The sequence below is a fragment of the Chiroxiphia lanceolata genome, chromosome 4 (assembly GCF_009829145.1).
Source record: "Chiroxiphia lanceolata isolate bChiLan1 chromosome 4, bChiLan1.pri, whole genome shotgun sequence".
Taxonomy (NCBI): Eukaryota; Metazoa; Chordata; class Aves; order Passeriformes; family Pipridae; genus Chiroxiphia; species Chiroxiphia lanceolata.
Genome location: NC_045640.1, coordinates 39,918,011 through 39,941,335, shown reverse-complemented (window position 1 = coordinate 39,941,335; position 23,325 = coordinate 39,918,011). Strand labels below are relative to the sequence as shown.

At 35.3% G+C, this 23,325-nt stretch overlaps 1 protein-coding gene across 7 annotated transcripts in view; it reads left to right on the top strand.

Annotated features, from left to right (window-relative positions):
- Positions 1-23,325, top strand: part of PALLD (palladin, cytoskeletal associated protein) — a 202,255-nt gene that overhangs the window by 36,772 nt on the left and 142,158 nt on the right. The window contains exon 1 of one of the 7 annotated variants that reach the window (XM_032685478.1): positions 15,708-16,142. The exons of the other annotated variants lie outside the window; for them this stretch is intronic. The gene's annotated coding sequence lies outside the window, so the exon portion shown is untranslated. Of the gene's footprint in view, positions 1-15,707; positions 16,143-23,325 lie in introns of those variants that run through there. 7 annotated transcript variants of the gene reach the window in all.

Below are 23,325 nucleotides of genomic sequence, written 5' to 3'. Positions count from 1 at the left end.
TTAGGAACCAACTTTTAATATATTTTTTCTTTTGAAGGGACGGCAACAGAGATTCTAGTGTCCACTCTATAGGATGAAGTCCATGACCCAAGATTTCTATATTTTTAAGACCACCACCTGTTGCCTCTATTGAATATTATCTATTTCCTATTTAGCTTTTTCAAAGTAGCAATTTGCACCCCATAAATACATCCCTCTTTTTTTCCAGAGGATATTGGAAGTTCCACAGCAAGTCTCTGGGCCTGAGGGACTGCTTGAAGCTTTGCACTCAGAAAACCATCAAGGAGGAAAGGCTGTATCAGGTTCTGTGGGAGTACAGGGAGTCAGGCATAGTGTTGATTTGATAAGCAAGTATTGGGCAGGAGTTACTTACTTTGGCGTTCTGTATTAATAGTGAACTGGATGGTCCTTTGTATGGATATATGTGTAGCTTGGTCTGGTGAGTACTTTTATAGTACAATAAATTGTCAGACTGAATATCTGTTGTATTCCTGGTCCTGCCCTTGTTAGGCTAGAAGTGTTTTCAAAACACACTGCACAGACTGGTTGGGAAACTTATCAGTCAGCAGTAATCATACCTATAGGATTTTGAAAGCAGGTTTTGTTTTCGTTTTTTACCAATCCTACTAAGCAAAGGTCTATGCAATATAGGACTGGGATCTTCTCAAGGGGTAAGAGGTGGTAGGAACATGGCATTATCCAGCTATGGAAATAACTTTTGTAGAGACTCATATCAAATTTTAAGATTGCTATGAAAAAAGCATGAATAGAAATTTGTATGTAAGCACAAAAAGAAACAACACTTTAAATGTTAAAAGAATGGCCTGAAATGATAGCAAAGAACATAACTCCCGGCTGATCAAATTAAATACTGTGTTACTTCTATCAGACTCAAAAGGACTGCACTTCGGTAGGTCTACAGCATTTTGTTAGTGAAAGACTGTGCATTCTGACAACTGAAGCGTGAGAACAAGGTTATGATATATGCTTTTTCTGCTAGCCCAAAAGGCTATAACAAAAGACTTGCTACAACAAAAAAAAAAAAAATGTTGCTAATCAAGAAGAAACTTCAAGAAAACACAAAGGCTTGATAGCCAGCATCCCTTGTTTTCCACATAATTTTCCGCATTGTTTTCCATCCCTTGTTTTCCACATTTTCCACAGTGTGATCCTGGCAGACCACTAAACACATGTTTTGCTTCTTGTAAATATGTGGGTGAGTCTGTGTTAAAATCATGAGTGGATGAAATGTATGAGGGAATGATTGTGTAGGTAAAATCAAATTACCTGGAGACACCACAAATGTTATTTCATGTTCCATAAGATTTTGCACTGAGATTTGTTATACCAACCTTCCGCATATCTGCCTAAAAATTATGAGGGAAGTATTTAATTTTAGGTACATACAGCTGAGAAAAATGTACTGAAATTTCATCTCAAGAAAAATAGAAAGCTTAAAAAAGTGTTAATTTGATTCACTTCCTTCTGCAGGCATGTTCTTACAGTTAAGAAATAAAACCAAACACCTAACCGTACCACCAACTCCACATTGCATACCTAAATCCCTGTGGCCAGGGAGGGCAAATACTATACAGTTTTTAGAACAGTCACTTTTCCAAACTGTTGAGATTGAATATGTTAATAAATACAACTCATACTGCAAATCTTAACTAAGCAAATGTTGTGATCATAGAACAGGATATATGACTTTACCTTTCCCCAGCTTTTCTGTTATGGCAATGTATCTGCTATTTCACTGAAGTATCTCACAGGCTACAGCAAGTCTGTGCAGTAATAAACTGATTTGCATATCCTGTGAATTAGTGAAGAACATGTCTTACTGATAAACGTAAATACTGGTGAAGAATAGGAAGGAAAACCAATGTCAACTGGGCAGACTTGGAAAAAGCTACATTAATGTAGCTGACCTGTCCAGGCCAGGCAAAATGCATTTGAAATACTGGTTTGTGTTATATTTGATTGTTTTCTTGATTTTCACTTCTGAAACTTCTTACAGGAGTATTTAAAGGTATTTCTAAATCCCTCACAAACTTTTGTTTTAAGACAAATTTTCTTTTACATGGGAATGTTTTAAGTTTAATAATTTAAGGTAACATTCTACTCTAGTAAATTTAGGAATATTCTTTCTATTCCTTCCTTGATTAAGGGAATTATATGTTTTGAATATTTGCGGTTAAATTTTGAAATAATTTATAGACCAAAGCTTATCAAGCAAATACACATTTGTGAATAACCTTTGAATTCTCCAACTAGTTTGCTAACAGAGGAAAACCAACCTTTTGTTTTAACAACCGCTGTTAAATAATTAAGGTAAAATATAGGGTGCTTATTGCATCTTCGTACGCATTTGATTTTGTTCTTATGATAAACAATAGCATCTATCCGAAGTGATGCCACCAGAAATGAAATGCAATTTGATTATACTGTAATAATTGTTTAATTACTGTGAAGTTGTGTATTGTGAATATCATAGAGTTAAGCCTAACTGTTGAGGTTACAATTCTGTAACCACTTCTCAGCATCTTCCTAGCCAGAATCATGTGTGCCCATCATTCAAGCAAAATGAATCTGTGCAGGTGGTCCCTTTGTGGGAGCTGAAGACATATGTCCCTTCTCTCCTGTGGAAGTAGCTTACAGCTGGAGAAGGTGCCAGTCCTTCATCCTCTGCCTATTTCCTCAGAGTTTAGATTTGTCTTTTTTTCTTTCTTTCAGGTATTCTTTGTACTTGGAGATGGTATCTAAGAGTCTCATTTTACAAAGACAGTTTACGTCAGGGAAAAATCACCTCACTGTGGAGATACATTTGTGGTGTAAGAACAGCAGATAATGCATGTAGCATTCTTATTTAGTGCTAAATAATTTGTTATCCAAGTCTTTTTCAGTGGTCACATCTTTGGCTCACTATATATTAATACCAGCAAGCCTCAGATTGCTGCTCCTCCTTAAACATTAGAACAACCATTTTAAAAAGTACTTCAAGGACTTCATGTTTAGTCCGCTTGTTAAACTGAAACTTTTACAATATACTAATTAATACACATAGATTCCATCAGCTTGTATCAGGAAAAAAAGTAATTATGTGATGTCACATTTAATGATATTATCCTTCTAGCTGATGTGGTATCAGCCTGCCTTCTCTCTGGAGAAGGCTGAAAACTGACAATCCAATCTCTAAAATTATCTTTGCCATTAGGTAATGTTATGTGAAGTACACATATTAGGTGGCATCTCTTAGGAAGGAAAGCTACAAGCAGGGGTACTGACTGTAGTTCAATTTTTAATTTCATCCTCCTGTGTGTGTTAGTTTGTATTCATGACTAAACTTGGTGAGAAAATTTTTACTTAAAAAAAATTAAAAATGCCAATTTATTCTTCTAGTCCCTTGTAGGATACTTATAAAAGAATGTCTTCAGCAGAAAGATTCTCAGCCCTTTGTAATTTTCTAAGCTCCTTACAGCCTGGATTTTGTATTCTGCTTACTGTATCTGTAGACATACTGCCGTTTATACCTAATCCCTTTTTTAAATTTCAGTGGACTTTCAGAGTCTCGTTGATAACATTTTGCCAGTTTGAAGTACTTAAGGTGTAACATCTTCATACCACACTGTCGTTGTCAAGCAGCAGGGCAAGGCACTACCTCAGGCGCCTCTCTACTGCACTCTAGTGTATATCATCTGGATACTTCCCCACTAATAGACAGTCCTTCCAAAATTCTGATGACTTTTGGATGCCTATAGTCTTTCCATCCCCTCTTGGTTTTTGATACAAAATGGCAAACATTAAAGCAAAATGTAACATTCTGTGTTTTGCTTCCTCCTCTGAGGGTTGCTGTACCTTGAAAGGAGGTTTTAGTGACTTTACTCATGGCAATAAATGGAAATTCAAACTGCTTGCTTTCAGTTGTGTGCTGATGCTTTCAGGAATCTAATGAAGTTATTCAAAATTAGTCACCTGGAAGAAGAGTTCAATATTTACCTGCCTAGCTTTGAGCTAATGTTGCCTGTACTTAGGTGCTTAAAAGGATCTGACATTTGGGCAGCTTATTTTTGCACTTCTTTGACTAGGGAATGAAGCCAACTATGCTACGGTATGCTTTGCAGTGACACTGAGCTGAGATATCCAGAACATTTGCATGAGAATCCATATCACAAAAAGGGTGCAAAATCTAAAGAAAAGTAACTTCTGAAGGAGATAGCTTTATGTGTGCCCAGAGTCTGTGTCAATCATGCAGCCTCCTTTGTATGTAATCGAAGTCTGTCTAGAATACAAATAGCTGTTAAAAAAGTAAACTAAATCCAAATTAAACCTATTTTTTTTCTCTAGTGAACACCTCAGAACATAAATTTCTGTGTTCTAACTAATTATTTTTTTCCAGGTAGCAAAAAGCAGTATAAAGAAGCAAGGTCTTGAACCTCTGACTTCATGATATGAGTTTAATAATGGATGTGAACTATTTATCTTACCCATTGGTTGGCATCTGTTCTTGTTTTTTTATTCTTCTCTGATTTGATGAATACGGAGAGGAACCCAGAAAAGTATCCTTGGTTTTGAATGCATATTTACATGGAAGGTTTGCAATATCTTAGTACACAGACAATGTAATACTTGTGAAATTGAGACTGTGCAATTTGAGGTGCTTTACACGAATCATATTATGAGCTCCAAGTAGTTTAAAGTCTTTATAAAGTAGTAGTTTAAAATCAGTACTTCAGTTGTACAAGTAGCAACTCTCATAATTTTTATTCAATGTCATATGTTGAAATGCATACATTTTAATAAAAATATGTTTTTATATACATACTAGAAATTTTAACTAAAATATTGTTCATGCTTGTGTGTATTGACCTGCTTGCCCCTTAAATTAAAATATTATTTCACATCCCCAGTAACTCAGCATCACTGAGTTGAATCTCCTTCTCATTCAGCAGCTTGTTACTCTTCCAAAGAGCAGTAAAATAAGAGGGAATACAAAGTGGTTGTTTATGAACGATCTAGGTCTGGCCGGGCTCACCCCCTCTTCCCAGACTAGAAGGGTAAGTGCAGTTCAGCAAGATACATGCTTAACTTAGATTTAGAAATGCCCAGGTTTCCTTCCAAAGACACTTCTCTTGAAAGTTACTATGCAAGATCTTCTACAGACAGCTGCCTTTTGGAACTGAAAAGCTGTTGATGTAAAGCTGGTGGCAAAGACAGACCTAACTCAACTTACATGGTTTTTTGGTTACTTTCAAAGTGGGTAAACTGCTTATAGAAAATGAAGTAGTATTACCTATCAAGCTTTGATTTCTTTGTAAGGCTAGAGCATAGCAGTATCTTTCTGCCTCTACCAAGTCAAGGGCCCCAATGTTTGTAATTGCTTAAATATATAAGCAAGTAAGTGTAAATTTATTTCTATTCCCCACATTCATGGATCACTGCAACAACTAGTGAGAAATCAACATTAATATCTATGACAGGAGTAGTAAAGGGCAAAGAGAAGGAAAAAGAATTATATGTTTCGCATGAATTTACAACATACATAAAATAAAATGTCTTCCACTTTACACGAGAAATTGTCACTCTCAGTGGTATCCAAAGGGAAGGCTGTGAATAAACTTTGGCAAACAGAGATGCTCTGCCTGTGTCCTGGGAGCTCTGACTGGCATGTGGCAATGGGATGTTACTTCTGGCACTGAGTGGGCTTGATCCTCTGCTGAGTCCCTGGCATACAATCTGTGTAGCAAAGATCTGTGAAGACATCAAGAACTTGGCAGCATTATCTATATCTTAACAATACAACAAGCCTTGATTTGCCAACAGGTATTGCATGAGTTCATTCACTGAAGGCAGAAACAAAAGCCAGCTTTTCAGTGAGAGGGGAAAGAGAACTTCTTGCCAGCTGCATTACTCATTAGTTCTCTTAGCTTAGCTTAACCCTTTTGTGCACAGTGAAGCTGTGAGAGAGCAAGGAGAGTTTGAATGCTTTGTGGATGCTTTCTGCATTTGTTCATCAGCTGCTATAGAGCAACTGGCTATGCTGCAAGAGTGAAACTCTAAGAATGTGTTTCCAGATCTGCTTGGGCAGTTTGCCCTCCAGTTTGTGAGGCTGTTGTTGAAGGTATGCAAAGATCACAAATACTGCACTGGAGAGCAGCAGGATATCTGGTTAAGAAATTTGTGATTGTGTATGCATGGAGTATCCATTTTTCACCATAAATCCTATTTGTCATGCAATTAGCTCAGAGCTTGCGTAGCAAAATGATGTAGAAAGTGATCAGGTTTTACCACGAAACACACAGTCTTTTTGCTTTTACTTCTGTATACTTGCTGCTGGTGTTCATACCATACTGAGATATTTTTGTATATGAACAGAGTGCAACTACCTTGTTAAGTAATATTGGTCTGAAGGACAACAACATATTGATAGCATTTCATCTCCAAATGCAAGCTGAAGGGATGTTAAGTCTGTAGGACAGACACTTGAAAAGCAGACTGTGGCCTCCTGTAGGGTAGGCTTCTTGCTCTGGCTGCCAGTAGTGCTGTAACTTGCTCCGTCTATCTATCAGGGCTGTGGAGCAATCTTTAGGTCGACAGCATTACCTATGATTCATTTAAGCCTACTCAAGTGAGAAAGAACTTTGCTGGAGAGTTGATTTAGACAGGCAAGAAGATCTCTGGGCTCTGTTTTAAAGGGCTATACCCTCTTTTAGGAAGAGGGCTCAGGGGGAAGAGTGGAGGTAAAATATGTGCTTCGGGCATAGTGCACTAGAGGAAAAGCATCTCAGCTTTTCCTGTCTAATGATCTCTTGCTCAGCCATTTCTATAGCTAAGACTTATCTATAAGAAGTCACCTTTTGCGAATAATGTCCACATTTAAATGCTTCTGTTCAAAAGCACTTCTGATGGACTGTGTACATTAATTGTCCAAACACATGTACATTACAATTTCACCTAATCTTTTCCAGGTATCCTGAAACTTCCTTCTCTGCAAAACTTTGTAAATTCAGCTTTTTCATAGCAATACTTTACATGGAATGAAGTTAGGAAAGCTTATCTCTCAAAAATATAAAAACTGTAACAAAGACTGTTCCTCTTTGATTGATTTTGTTTGTGGCAGTGTTCCTTTTTTTACTAATTTTGTTTGTTGTTCTTGTTAAAAGAACGCATTGTTGAAAGAAACATTTAACAAAGGTTTTTGCTAAAATAAGAAACCAGAAAGGCTTCCTTGTTGGTGCAAATCATTATGGAAAATTATTATTTTGTTTGCCCAGCTGCCTGTTGAGTTACCTTGTACATAGTGGCGTACAAGTATCAATGTCAACACAGCACAGAATTTTTGGTAACAAAGGGACATAGAAGGTGTTGCAAGGTTTGAGGGTTGACACTGATGCTCTTGTGAAGAGGAGAAAGTGATTTGTGTGACACAGCATTGTAACGTATTATGATGGTGAAAATATGAATTGTGCATATCTGTAAGAAATCATCCCTGAAGAATAGCCAGGATTTTATTGCTTGTAAAATTAAAAAGTTGTATGCATTAGGTTCATTGGATAGAGGTAAGAAATCACGTCTTGAATTGGCCCAAACTAACTGGAAATGTTGCCTATTGCAAAGGGACATAAACTTCATCTTTGAGGGGTCTGAAAAAAAAGAAATCTCTAACCAGAATGATTTAATAAATAGTCTGGTTTTCTAAAACAGATTAATATTTTAAATATTTCAAAAATAAGGTTTTAATAAACAGAACCTGCTGGGTATTGATTGGTAACATAAAACATCTGAGGGGCTATAGAAAGAAACTTAAAGATACCATTAAAGACCACAAAAAAAAATCTTGGGTACAGCTTTGGTTACTACTGGCTACTATAAAATCCATGTAGCATCGTATGTCAAGTATGATTTTTCTGGTTTTTTTTTTTTTATTTTATTTTTATTGTTTAATTTATCTGTGATTTCATTTCCTGAACTCATTTTCCTCTGAACTCAAGAACAGAAATATGTGGTTTACCTCAAGTTACTTTTGAAGAATTACTGCTGCATGGTTAATCCGTCTGAATAGCATTTTTAAGATTTTTTTCAAATCATGAAAGGGGATTTGTACCAGAAGTAGGTGAAGCAGGCAGCCTGGTAAAACTCAACCTTCACTCCATAGATATCCAAACAGCCAAAGCAAACTTGATTCTATATAAAAAGAATTGATTGATGTTCAAGTGAGGCCTGTTCCAGGCAATGCATAAACTGGGATCTCCTTATGGTCCCGTCAGCAGTCTCTGCTAGGTGATCTATTGGGAGGTTTTTCCCCACCTGACTCAATCCTCAGTGTTTGTGCCAAAATATCTTTTCTGGAAATCATCCTTCAAGAAATTGCATAGTTTGTTTTAAAAAAAATGTGTGTGTTGACTCTAAAGTGAATATGCAAAGAATGAGATTTTATTTTTAAAAAATTTCAAGAATAAGGTATACTTCTGGCAATTATTTAAATTTGCTTTCATTTCTTTTTCTGCTGATAACAATACTGGCTTTATGACAAATGTTAATTCCTAAGTTATTTCTAGTCCTTATTCACTAAATCTAAATGTCATTTCTGGGTCTTGTTTCTTTGATATGGAAAATATTTTAACCTTATAATATATAGTATCTCTCAAAATTTAATGTTACAAAAATTTGAGAAGGAAGAAGTTTGACCACCTTTGTAACTTGCTTTTAAAAGGAAACACCAATAGTGGTAGAAATTCTCTTTTTACGTAAATAGACATACATATTGTTTTTCTCTTAGCAATTGGGCATGTTTTTTGACTTATTTAGATTCTATTCTTGTTTAACATAAAGCATTTTTACAAACAATTTTCATGTTCTGTTAATAGTAAACCAAAGAATCATAAGGGGCTTTTGAAAGCAAAGTCTTGGTATTATGACTGAAAGAACTTCTTGTGTACTGATTAATTTGACATCAGAACCCAATAGAAGGGTTTGTTTCTTCAATTTATCTGCTTTCTTTATGAGAATTTATAAGTGCTGGCTAACCATCAACTCTTTTGCATGCTTCTACTGCTTAGTAAACACATCTTGAAAAAAATGAAGCATTTTTCACTTGCTTAAACTAATCACTGTTTCGTTAGAAGGAGGTTGTTCTTCCCATTTAAAAGCTTTGTGGTTGTTGGTTCTCAGTGTGCTGTTTACTGAGAATAGAATAATTTATTGTATAGTAAGAAGGGCAGAATGGTTATAGTTTTGCATGGGTTTGCTGTAAATAATGCAACTTACTTTTTAATAGCTGTTATATGAATTTCAGGGTTGCCTTGCTGTCAGTTAAAACAGTTCGTCACAGTTCAAGAACTGAACCTTTAGGACATGAGAAAAAATAGGGGGTTTCCTTCCCTGCTTTAGCTACACTTTATTTAGTTCTATTTTTTACAACATGCTTTTTGTGTCAATGTTAAATATACTTCTATTTAAACGGAAATGCAGCAGTTTCTGGATTACTTCATTTAATACTCCTTTCACTAATAGAGGGTGCAGAAATGTATTCTTTGAAGTCTCAGCTAGAATGGGATAAAATTATTACTATACTTTTGGAAAGAACCATGGTTTTAAAACTAAAACAACAAAAAAATCACCCCACCTTTGGAATATGAGATGTGGTGGGTGGAAGGGTTTGGACCCCACAGACCTCTTGCTACATTGCTACATTTTATTATTAAACTCCTGATAGTTACTAGATCATAACACAAGGATTTTGGCATTGCTTATATTAAAAAAAAAAAAAAAGAAAAAAAAGAAAAAAACATGAACTAAGTTAAGGACTAATATAAATAATTCTCCTTCACAGTCTTTGTTCTTCACAGATTTTTAGAACTGCAACAGAAGTAAGGAAAACAAGAAGGAGTATTTGTAGAGGATTTAGTGATTTTTATTTTTTTTTTTAAATCAAGGAAACCACCTTCTCTAAGTTTAAACTCAAAGAAAAATTTTATGATCTTCTTCTGACTTTGACTTTTTGTTTCTCTGATAAAATAGATTTGGTGGTCCAGTGGCAGCAGCATCATCTGCTAACATCAGTTGGCATAGAGAAGGATGTACTGGTAATGCTGGAAGCGTTGTTTTAAGAACTAATAACAGCTGCTTGGCTTTTATAGAACACAAAAGTTGTGTTGGTATTGGAATCTGGTCTGGTGTCCCAACCTCTTGCCTTGTCACCTTGGAAAGACAGACTGCTAAATGCCTGTGGTTCCAGTTCCTTTAGTAATGTGACCATGGATGTTTTGTATTGTGTTCAAGCAATAATTTTTTTCTGATGTCCTTCATAGATTTTCTGTAGTAAATAGTATGAGATGATGGCAGGAAATAAAATCATGGGGAAAAAAAGGGACAGAATAGAAGCAGAACTTGTGAACATTCACACTGAAAATTATATTACAAGAGTTGAAACAATTTTTAGGTGTAGCTCATTATTTGCAACCAAAGCTGATATCTTTTTCTAACTCTATATTGGATTTATAATTTTTTATGAGAGGAGTGTAATTTTCTCTAATATCTTTTAAAGTATTCACTTATTTCTGAAGATCTTCAATTCTGAATGAGTATATATGCCTTATCAAGAAAGATGTACTTGGATTTTTACTTTCTGACAGAATATAATGGAGAACCGTTACCCATTTCTACACTCTAGGTTTGTGTTTTCTCTCAATATGAGAATGAAGGTGAACTAAAACTGCAGATAAATAGATGCATCAGAGAAAGCATAAGATTCTCATATTCAATAGCAATTAGAAGAATAATTCCCACGAGCTATAACCTCAGGCAGAATATCCTCAGTGTATGAATCACATGGACAATGCATGTATTAAATAAGTAGATGAGCTGAGTTTTAGAAAGGTTTGGTTCCTTCATCTCCACCCTACAATTATCACAGTTCATGCACCCTTTTAAGGTGCTTTTACATTTAATCACTCAGTAATTAAAATGGAATCTATTTCAGCACTGATTATTATATACTTAACCTGAGATTACAATGGATTCAATAAATAAACAAAAGAAGTAGCTGATTCTTTAAGTTTCTGAATAAATACTTCAGCCGTTTGACTTGTTTGGGCTTGGGATGCCTGCATGTGTTTCCCCTCAATGTAAAAAAAATTCCATTGAAATCAGATGTAGCTGATTTGGCAAGTAATGGTTAATAAGACTGTTCTTGGGCTTTTTGGTCTCTGGGGAATTCCTGTTGCTATTTGAATGACAGATGTATACTCTACAAGGTTCCTACATTCTTCTCTTGCTCTGACTGACTTTCAGGCCTAAGTAGAGACGAGTAGGATTTTTATTTGTATAATTGTAACAAATATGTATTTCTATCAGTTTGTTATGATTCAACTATAAAACATTTGGAAAACCAAACTCGTCTGTATGTATACTGTCTATGATATAGATACTAATCTTGATAGCATTTTGTTGGGGGCTGTAGCTTGTAGGTACTATTCATTTTACCAGTTATTGACTTTAAAAAGCTTGTGATTTCTTTGAAACTTCAGTTTAGGCATGATATTAATTCTGACCTTGAATTGTCTAGAAGAAATATCATTAATTAACTTATTCTGAGATATCTGAATACATCCCCTTTTATACACAGCTTATGCAGTTGTTTCTAATACCTTGTTCTTCTGCATCTCTACTGCAGATATATATATGCAAATTAACAATGTTTGTAAATAGAAATACTGGAGAACCCAAAGATAGAATTATGTATATTCTCTTGTCTTTAAAATAAGAAAGTTTTTATGTAAAGAAAGCATTATGAAAACTTTATTTTCCTCTTATTTAGATAATATTTTCTGTAAAAGTTTATTCAAAAAATGTGGGGAAGGAGGGTAGTTCTATTTCTCTTAAATAAATATTGACTTACACTATACCTCTGAGACAAAAAAAAAAGGATTTGAAATTATACAGTAAATCTTGCTTTCAAAAAATGTCTAAATGCTCTTTAGGCCCTTCAGAGAATGAAATTTCAATATTAAATAATTTCAGAACATGCAAATACTTCACACATTATCTTTACAGAGTGAAAGTTCCTCTCTAACCCTATGCCACAGAAATACTTTCACTTTTTAAAAGAACACAGATCTTTAGGAGAGAGCAAAGGAGATGGAGAACAATCGTGCTTTGGGTCAGTAGTCGCAGAAACCATGGAAAGGCTGTATGGATAGAAAAAGCAAAACCTTTAAATGTTTCATAATCAAAGATAAATTTGGCATGAGTCATCATTTAAACGATTTAGGTATTTAGATACCAAAAGGAAAATACTTATATTAGGAAAATACAGACTGTCTGACCTCAGTCTTCTACCTTTTTGCATTTTTCACCAGTTTTGTTTCTTTTATTAGATTATAGCCCTTGTCTTGCAAGTATTCCCTACATCCAAACACTGTGACCTTTATTGCTGAATGCCAAATTTACTTTGGCTATATCGGAAACACATTACTGTGTACAAAATACAAGACACTGAAATTGTTAAATGGGCCAATTTACCAGAGCTTCTGTCCAGTAAGGACTCAAAAGAAGAGAGTAAAATTTGGTTTTTTCCTCTTAATACGTGATTATTATTGTATTATGCTATTATTCTTAGGAGACCAAAAAAATGAAATATAATGGCTTTTTGATGCAAGTAGTCCAGGAGGGTCCACCATAATCACTCTGAATGGGCCTTACGATATAGTAATATGAGAAAATCTTGACTTTTAGAAGCTACTAGCAGTAGCTCTGACATTGTTTAGAACACTGTGATCACCCTTAAGGACTCTTTTAAATCTGTGTTATTTTTTGCTGATTATAATGTCTGATGTATTATCTAATGCTTCAGAAATTACTATATCCATCAATCAGTTTATGATGGCTATATCTTAACAGTCAAAGCATTATGAACACAAACTGTGTAATTTCTGTATGTAGTAAGGATGATATTTCAATCAAAGATTTTGTAATATATATATTTTCTTTATATTTTCTTTATAATTATGTATATATTGTAATGTATATATTTTCTTTTTCTTCCTTCCTAATTTAGAAATGAGAATGGTTGGAAAACAAGCTGAATTTTGATTGATGTTCATTTCAAACTTGCAACTGAACTGTTCACAGGCAGAAAATAAGACATATTACTTGGAGCAGATCAGCTGCAAATTAGCAAATATACAATTGTGAGTTTCCTAAATGCTGTAGATTTTCTTTATATTTGAGGCAAATGACAACACTATTAGTGTAGTAATTGTTTGTGCAAGAGGCCCCTGAAAAATTCAATCTTTTAGTTCACTAATTATACAATAACAAGTAATTCCAGGGGGTTTGTGTATTTTTTTTCTTTGTGTTGCGTGTGTTCCATCTATGTAGACAACAGAAAATAACAAGAATGTAGTGTCTATGCTAGTAATGATTCATTTGATGGATTAATATTGTGGAGTATCATCTTCTGAAACACTCAACATTAATTTATCATATAAGATTGGAATTTTTGGTTGTCTGGATTTCAAATTCTCCTGAAAACAGCATTGCAGTTTTGGGTCTGGTTATGACAACAATGCTCAGACAGGAAAAGAGATGACAGCTCCCCATTACTTTTTTGTTTGCTTCCTTTTTTCGTCTTTATGTTTTATAACTTTACTGAATTCATATTCCTTCAGGTCTCTGCTTTTCCATAACAGCAAAACAAATTCAAATGTCTAAACTAAACTGGGTTTTGGACTAACTTGTCTCGTCTGGAGACTCAATTGCATAGGGAAGTAGATGTGGGCTTATTGTTATCCATTCAAAGTGTTTGTTTTTCAGGTTAGAACTATAGTTAGCCAAGTCAGCAAATTTAATGCAGCTGATGTGCAAGATAGGATAAGGTGTGGACTAAAGGCTCTCAGGTAATCTTATCTGTTCTTGGACTTTCCTTGCATGCGAAATTTGCCAGGTTAAATGTTGGCTGACAGACTTCAAGACAGCAATGGAAGCCAAACTTTGTAATGCTACCAAGTACCCACAGAAGAGTACATTGCAGTAGGACTCAGTGAACGTCCTGATAAAGAACCTGGATTTACTGTAACTTTTATAGCCTTATAATATATTGAAATTCAGTCTCTAGTGAATATGCAGGAAGGCAAACTTAAATCATCATAACTTCCTTACATTCCAGATGGTTTCTACGGGCTTCTGAGATTTACCTTCAACATAGAGTGTATTTGTAGTTTTAAAATTTATCATAAAATTATTTTCCTACTAGTTTTGGAAAAACACTGTAATTTCTTTAATGTAATAGGAATGAAGGAAAATATATTATATCTGTTCTATTGAACTTAAGCTCCTATCCAAAGCTTCATTATTTTTACTAAAGGAGAAAAAAAGGGTAGATCCAGAAGTCCAGATGCTGGATATGGAAATCATAGACCTGAACTATACTGTCTCCCTTTTCGAGGAACAAAGTCTTGTGTAAACAGGAGGCTGGTTCATGCTGTCATTGCTGAAACCTGCACACTGGAGTCTATTTTCTAACTAGTTTCTTCCTTCTTTCCCACTTTTATTTCTACTGTGAAGATTTGTATTTCAAAACCATTCATAGTGGAAGTTGACCAGTTTTGTTCTAAAATACCCAACACCATATCACATACCTCAAAATCATGGGCTAAGCTATTCTGCATGAGATTAAATGGAATCCAAAATTGCTTTGACCTTTCTTTATATTGTTATGTTTGAATTAAAACTTAATTAAACTCTTCGCAGAGAGCAGCATGATAAAAGCATAACTTGTATTGTGTTATCTTGTAATGTTTTGAAGGCAGTTCCTTGAGACTGAAGCCCTACTAGAAAAAGTAGATTCTCCATAATGTTAGTTAATCATAGAGACTGTTTCTGGGCTTATAAGTGGTTTTAGAGGTCCTCAAATTGATTTGATGGAGACTTGATTAAATACAAGTACTAAAAAAAAATATTTGGGCTATCATTATTGAATTATTATTTTCCTTAAATTTGTTGTTCATTTATTAATGACAATTTTAAAGATTTTTTAAAAGCTCATAATTATTGAAATCAATATTCTAAGGCTTTCAAAAGAAAACTCACAATTTTTACATTATACCTTTCTTATTATCCAGGAAGGAATTTAATTTCTTTTATTTTTTTATGTGGGGTTTTCTTCTTTGTGCTGTGTTTGTAGGTGTTGATTTTCATTTTGACAGAGAATAGTGTTCTGTATGTGGAATCTCTTTTTAAAAATTTTTGAAGAATCATGGCACAGTTAAACTATATAAAGATTTTTATATCCCCATTTCTGGATTATACTGTAAACTTGCAACATTTGCTATTTTGAAAATCAACACTAAGCAGTATCTGGAAATACTTAGGACTGAAATTTAGGAACTTCTGGACAGGCAAATGTGACACTTTATTGTGGCATGTAGTAAACTTCATTAGTAGTTTCTGTTTTTTCTCTCCAGTTTGCAAACAAATGCACACAGTGTGAAATGCATGCTGGCTGCAGTATTATGAAGTAGATCGCTACTAAATCATGTGTTTCGTGACGTGTTCTTGTAAGTGTAGAGCTCCCCAGTTACAATTTAATAGCGCGATCATATGAGCTGCAAGTCACAATGGAATTTTTCCCCTACCTACTCTTGAGATCAAAATCTTAGGGCAGAGACACTCTCAGTACATGCGATAAGAGGAGAGAGAATGAGGGGAGACGGCTTACTACATGACTTCCTTCATGTTATTTTTGGATATGACTAGCATTCCTCCTCTTACACACACCCTCTTTTTTCCCAGCCCCCATCTCTTACATGCATTACAAGCTCATGCAAACACTCTCACGTACTCTGCAGCAAAAGCAAGAGCAACAGTTGGACTGAAGCCAGAGGACTTAAACTCCGCTTCCTCGTTGCCAGCAGGCTTTGTTCTTTGGAATCAGTCAGAACTAGGGAGAACGTCTTCATTGCCGATCGTGGTGGTTGGAATTTGGCAGTTCAGCTGTCTATTAAATTTTTCTGTGCTCCTCTGCGAACTAGACTGAATTTAGAGCAGCAAAGCTAAGAGCTGGGGCTGGACAAGAAATAAAAGACCCAGAGACCATCAGCTATCAGCCTGTTTGCGGGGGGTGGGGGTCCCTCTGTTCCACAACGGTAAGTGCCAGCGTTAAATATGTATAAAGATGCAAGAAACTATAAGGTACTTTAGCTTACTACAATAGAGGAGGGGAAAAAAGTACATGAGTGAATCATACAGTGTGTGCTATTATAGTGGTCTTGGAACAGAGCCTAGCAGTAAAATGTTCCTCATTTCTCCCTTTCCAAAAAGCTCTATCAGAATGTATCTATTTTAGCAAAATTCCTATGCATCTGTACAATTTTGGAAAGCTTTCCAAATGGCTTTATTATTGGGTTTTCTGCAAACCTGTTTTGTTTTGAATCATGTATAGTATAGAGTAACTTTAACTAGCAGAGTAACTCGTTTTTGAACCTGGGAAGTAAAGATTTTCCATCACAAAGGATATGAGTAGAACTAAAGTTCAGGAGAATGGTGGAGTGAAAAGGGATGAGATGCTTCCTAAGATCAGTTCGTTTATAGACACTCAAAATAAACTTGTTTTAAATGATTGGCATTCATTCAGAGCACATCCCCCTCCCCCTTCCTCCCCCTGTGTTAGGAGCAAAGTGAATCTCTTTTTAAAAAGAAAAAGCTTTGAGAGTCTACTGTTTTAGGGCGCGCAATCGAAAGCTAATGTAGCTAGTGTAAAAGAGTGTAGGCTTGGATAAATGACTCTGAGAGACAACAGGAATTACAAAAAGAAACTTGGTTTTCTTTCAATAAGCAAAATTATTTAGCTGTTCTTGCTTTCTGAAAGTGTTAAGACTGCTGCCTTTTAAGTTTATTAGGAAAATGTATTGCTGTTACAAAGACCTTTTTTTTCATCTCCCTGTATTGTCTTTAGGAAAAGTTTTATAATGATCAGAAGGGAGGTAGGTTAATCCAAATAACTTGCTTTCAGAAATGCCATCTAGCTGTCAAAGGAAGTTCACTACAGGGACCCATTTATTTCAAAGCTACTGATAAGCCTTGCTATCAGCATGCTATTATGTCTTGCTAGGTAGGTTATCTTAATAAAGTAATAAATAAGAAACCCTTGAAATCTAAAAGTTCAACTGCATAATAAATTTGACAAAGGGGGAAAGACCAGCTGATTGAATGTACTTATGTACTTTAAAAAACAAAAACAAGCACACAAGCAAACCCTACTGGGACAATAGATCTGAAAAGGAAAAAATTTCCTACCTCCATCATTTACTTCAAGTAGTTATTCATTTTTTTTTATTTTGACAAGGTGAATGGTCCCTTCCTCCTACCCACTTACTAACTGCTAGTGATTAGGGACTTGTGAAGGTGAACCTAGTCACGTGAAAAATACGCTGAATGAGCAAATGGGTGATTGTGCAAAGTATAGCAGCCACAGTCAATTAACTGTTTGTTTGAGGTCTGTATGTTTGTTTTTCCTAATTCAGAAACTCAAAACCAAAGCTCTCTCATTCTGACTTTCACCCTTCATTTGGAAGAATACTCTACTTGGTGTGGTAGTTGTTAAAAATGTTCCGCTAATTTACCTTGCTATGGAATGACTAAGAAACAGTACTCAGCAGCATAGTGTGTAATAAGTTAGGATGCTGGGGATGTTTAGTACACATTTTTCTTACCATGTACTAAGGCATTTCTTTCTACAGCAGTTACTCGCTCTATTTATGGCAAGTTATTCACTGAACAGGAATCACACACTAGAAGTAGCAAAGATTCTTTTTCAGAGCTAAAAATGGAATCATGTTTTTCTGAGTTGGACCCCCCTCTGCCAATGACACCATGTCAGGTTGCCTCAGCAGCTGCTTTCAGTTTCACAATTTACATGGGTGCTATAATGACATTTTTTCTCATTGATGTGGTGGAAAAATCTGACATCTTTATGCTGTTTTTCCTACTTTGATATGTTAAAGCGTATTTTCTATTGACTGTGAGGTTTGGCAATGAGTGTTGAGTTCAGAGATGGGTCTGTACCAAAATCCCTGGATTCCAACATCCATGAAGTATAAGAAGGTTAATAACTGGATCCAAATGTCTTGGCTCTGGTCTATTCCTGTTTCAAATGCACATCACTTTGGCCACATGTTTAAATTGTTTTTTGAGGTGATTAAGACTGAAAGAAATCTTTCAGGCTCCAGACAGACTTTTAAAGGGGAAGTGGCATTTAAGAATCTTACAGTTATTTAAGCAAAGCTTGCTCATTTGCTGCTTAAACTTGACTTTTAGGAGCCTCCAAGGACCTACATTCCCTTTCCTCTGTTATAACTTTATATATAAGTAATATTTTGGAACTCCTTCTGAGATGTGCTGAGAAAGTGAAGGTGTTTTTGAGTCTGTCGTTTCTACTTGCTCAAGTGGATGAGGGGAGTAGCTAGCAGCATATATTCAGGTAATGCAGGCACCTCAAAAAAATTTTTTGATTCTAAGCGATCTGCCTATAAGCTTTTAACAAAGTACCATATACATATTAAACTGTGCAAAAAATCGTGATAGGCCATAGTAAGAAATACTGTAATGCAATGTAAGAGGATGCACAGATTGGTACTGAAATCATGTATATTCAGCTTTTTTAATTGATTGACTTCTTCTACTCTGGCTAGCTTAATGGATTTAGTGGCTCTCTGTGAGTACAATTACACAGGCATTTGCCAGCTGCTTGTGGTATCTCTGCTTCAGCAAGAAAAGCTGTTCTTTGGCTGTGTTGGCTCACTGTGGTTTGTGGCACACAACAGTGATTTATTAGGCAGTAGATGCATTTTTGTTCTCTTTTTCTTGAATGATTGAACTATGATGTCACTTTTTGTCTTGGCTTTAACGTTTTAGAAAACTTTTTTTTTTCCTGCAGACTATTCTCTTAACACTGGGGAAGTGGGGAATGTCTCAATGTTCATTGCAGAGCAACTCTGTCTACCCCAGCACATTCCAGGGCCACCGAATCATTTGTGGTGAGAGTGATTCAGATCTGGTTAAGATGATTTAAAAGAGAGGTTATGGGCATACTGCAGTTGTGCATTTAAGAAAATACTGAGAGTTTTTACTGCCTGATTGAGACCACATGGCTTCAGCTTAGATTTTTTTTTTAACATGGAAATTATTGGCTGGATGTACTCAAACAATTTATTTTTTTAATTGCCTAGAGGCAAAGAGTTGGGGTCATAGCATTTAATGATAAGGTCAGGGTTAAAGCAAATAGTTTTTAGTGCTCCTTTGAATAAAAGGAGAAATGGCTTCTTTGAATATTTTTCATAGGATACAAACATGCCTCTCTTAAATGAGAGCAAATACATCTCAGGAATTCTTTTGGACATTACAGGGTAGTTGGTGACCTGATTTGAGAGAGAGTGAGAAGATAAGGGAAGATCTCCCTGTCATAAATCACCATAAACATGTTTCACTCCAAAAACTTCACGGAAAATATCCAAAGTAAAAAGGAAGGACTATGACCTCTTTTTATTGAATACAGTTTAATTGCTTGCTCTCAATTAGCGTTTTGGATTGCTCTTAAGGGGATTGAAAAATTTATGTTACTAAACCCTTTCTTAAACTATTGTGACTATCTCCATACAGTATATCCCTAATCTGAAAGATGAGATTGTAATAATCCATTTTCTTTTTACACGTTTTTTATTCTGAAATACTCTTAATAAAATCTTGTTTTTTCCCTCAGTGCTCTCAGTTATTTCTTCTCAATTATAACATTTCTCCCATAAACTGATGCATAACATGTGATATATAACTTCCATCCAAATCTCCCTCAAATGAAAGTATTAGATGATGAATGTTATTTTATATGGATACTTCTGAAATGGGTAAACAAGTCCATGGTGTTTCAAACAGAGAATACAGATCAAAAGTTACAGCAGCAAAAACCACTCTTTATTCTTGCCCCTGGTTGGAAGATGAAGTAGTAATGAAAGACAATTCCTACAATAATTCTGCATACACTGTAATTTATCTAGAAACAATACATAAGTGGAATTCTATTACCCTATAAACAATAGTTATGAGCTTTTTGCTATCTTTAAGTATTAGGATAATAAATTTAACTAAGGGAAACTGGAAAAAAAGAGAATAACCAGTTATGTAGCTCTGTGCACCCATTCGAACTAGTTTCTTACTTAACATTACATCTCTCTCTTATTTACAGACCACAAGTGAACTTTGTTCTTAACTTTAAAAAAAAAAAGCGAAACACTAAAAAAAGATGCCCAAACATTAACCAGAGTTTATGAATGACTGTTAGTTAGTTTCTGCCTCAAATGAACTGCAATGTAAATGTTTAAAAATTATTTGCAGATTTTTGTAACTTTGAAGTGCACAAGGCACGTGGGAAAGTTATTATTATTTCTGGATAACTGCTGTGAGAATTAATCAGAGGTCAAAATGTATACTACAGCACCTTGACATTCCTGCCTCTGGTATGTTAATGTGTTGTGTCAATGTTCAGTTTTACCATGTTAATGTTTATGAAATATTTAGAAACTACCTGAATTGGTTTTATACTAGACAATCCTAATTGTACCGTGAATAAAGCAGTACAGTTTTTCTACAAAAATAAAAGAAAGCATGGCCTTTATGGTGCCCAGTCTTAAAAGACTAATTTTATACCTAAAGTCTTTTATAAATTCCAGAGCCCCTCAGTGCTTTACAGATCAAGTGAAGCAGAGGTGGGAATATCTCTGTGTCTTCATATAAATACCAGAATATTCTGTTCTTTGAGATATCTTTAGGCCAGCTTTGATAGAGTTTCTGAAAGTATACAGTTATTTGTCATTCTTCTCAAACATAGTGACGGGTTACCCGTTTTTTCTGACTGTAATGCTGGTGTAATCTGCATTACACTGCTCATATGTAAAATAGATGGCCTCTCCTTAGCCAGTTTTTCAAACAGGAAGAGTCATGATGGAAAAGGGCTGGAAATAAGGATCAATGAATTACAGGACTTACAGGAGCCACAACAAGCATATGTGAACATTGCAAAAAGGAGTAGACCTTAAAGCAGTCTTGATCGTTAATCCTCAACCTGCTGGATTCCTATGGAATTTTTGATTTTCCACTTCAAACTGTTCTTGGAACCATTTCATATTTCAGTTTTCATAATGGTTGTGAAAAATACACATGGTATGCTTTGAGGCATGGCTGGTAGGCCAGTGTGTGTTGGTAGGGGGAAGAATCTTGAAAGTTTGAAAAGAATCTTGACATCATGGATCAGGCACAAGTCATAACTATGCAGATAGTCACCAAAGCACAAAGCAGAGGTATATGTGTGCTCCTGGATCGTACCATATTGACAACCATCAAACATGGATATAAACTGGGCTGCTAAGGCTGAAACTAAAGACTGAAGTGAGAGCTGTGCTGTGTCTGGCAGCTAGTGATGGTGTGTAGAGGCACTTTAACTGGTATCTGAACAGATAGCACAAGATAGTCATTATTATCTAGGGAAAGGTGATGACTAGTCCTCAGGTCTGGCTTAGGAAGTTAATGTAATCCTTCTGTAAGGAAGATTGCTTGTAGATTATAAAATGCACAGTAATGCATCAGTTAACTCTAATGACAGGTATCTAATTGCATGAACCAAGTAAATCAGACAGATTTTGCCTATAGTATGAAATTTCAGTAAAGGAGTGCTGTGTAAAGGATGCTGAGGAAATGGTGGCATAGGTTTTGGGAAAACTGAGGCTCCAAAGACAGGCAGTTTTCCTTCCCCACCCTTTCCTTCCTCTTATCTGCTGTTTCAACTAGACCCTTTCACACAGTACACTCTAAATCTGTCCTACGATACCACAGATGTTATCTGGGAGTCCAAAGTATGAAATCTTATTTTTCCTCTTTTAATGGGTAGCTTTCTGCTATATCTGTTATTGTACTTACCACTGAGGTAGGATATAAGGACATAGCATGCTGCAGAAAAGTACAGTTACTTGTAAATATGACAGCTGTTACATAGAGATCAAGCCTTTTCAGCAGCAACTGTGAAAAATGTTGTTTATAATATTACATTAAGAATCAGAAGGTATAATCAGTATTGTTTTGCTAGTTAATGTGGGAAATTAATTCAGAAAGCTTCCAGTTTCAGTCCAGGCCAGTAGTCTGAGAAGCTAACATGTTATAAATGTTGATTTTGCTATCTGTAAATACCTTTCAAGACCTGCCACTAGTATTGAAAACCATAGTCAGTGCACTACCGAGGTGCTTGTTCTCTGCATCCTATGGCACTCTGCAGAATGATACCAATCTCTGCAGGCTGAGTGTCACTGAATAAATTTCACTGCTGTCACACATAATGCAAGGCACTGACAAAACTGCTGACAGCTTTCTTGCTTGGTGTCAGTTACTAAGTTGCTGACATGACCTGAATGAATCAGGCATTTTATCTTCTGGTCAACAAGTTTATATTTACTGACTCTAGCTTGGAAGTAAACGGGAAGTAAGGAAAAGGGAGAGATGATAAGAGAATAGTATCCATATAAGAATGAAATAGTTTTGTATTGGTTATATAGGGTTTCATTTTGCATTTAATCTGGTCTAGTTTATCTAACATTGCAGATGCTAAGGTTTATCTATTCAGCTACTATAACATAGATAACTGTCATCTATAGCCATCATGTAATCATGCATATAAAAAGTGCGTTGATTGCAACGTATGTCACAGTGGATATAATAACCTTTTAACTTTCATAACTCCAGCAAGATGTCTGCCAGTTTTGAAGGTAAACCTCCAAGTTCCACAGTTGCCACCTCCCTGTTTTCAGTATGAACAAGACTTTACATCCTGGATGGAGGTTTCTTTTTACTTTTTGTTGATTTGCAAGTTATTAGGGTTTCATAATTGAATGTTGTTTTCTGTAAACTAGAGTGCTTGGTCTCAAATACTTTTAATCTTCTTACTTTTTTTAAGTATTACAGTTTTGAGAAGTATAATGGATTCATCTGAAAGGTGTGTTGTCAGCCATGAGCTTGCCACTAACTCACCACCATCACCTTAAATTCAGTTCACCTTATATGTAAAATTCAAATTGCATAAATGCAATTTTATCCTTATAAATTTGCATCTTTTGCTTTCCTTTTAATTCTTTACTCTCCTTTCTTCTAAGTTCAAGATATTATTTCACTGGAAGATTATGTCTGGCAATTTTGGGTTCCCCTCCTCATGTAGGCAAAATAACAACAGAATGCTATTTGAAAATCTGTTTCTGGTCAAAGGAGGGTATATGTATAAGGGATAGCTAAGAGCAG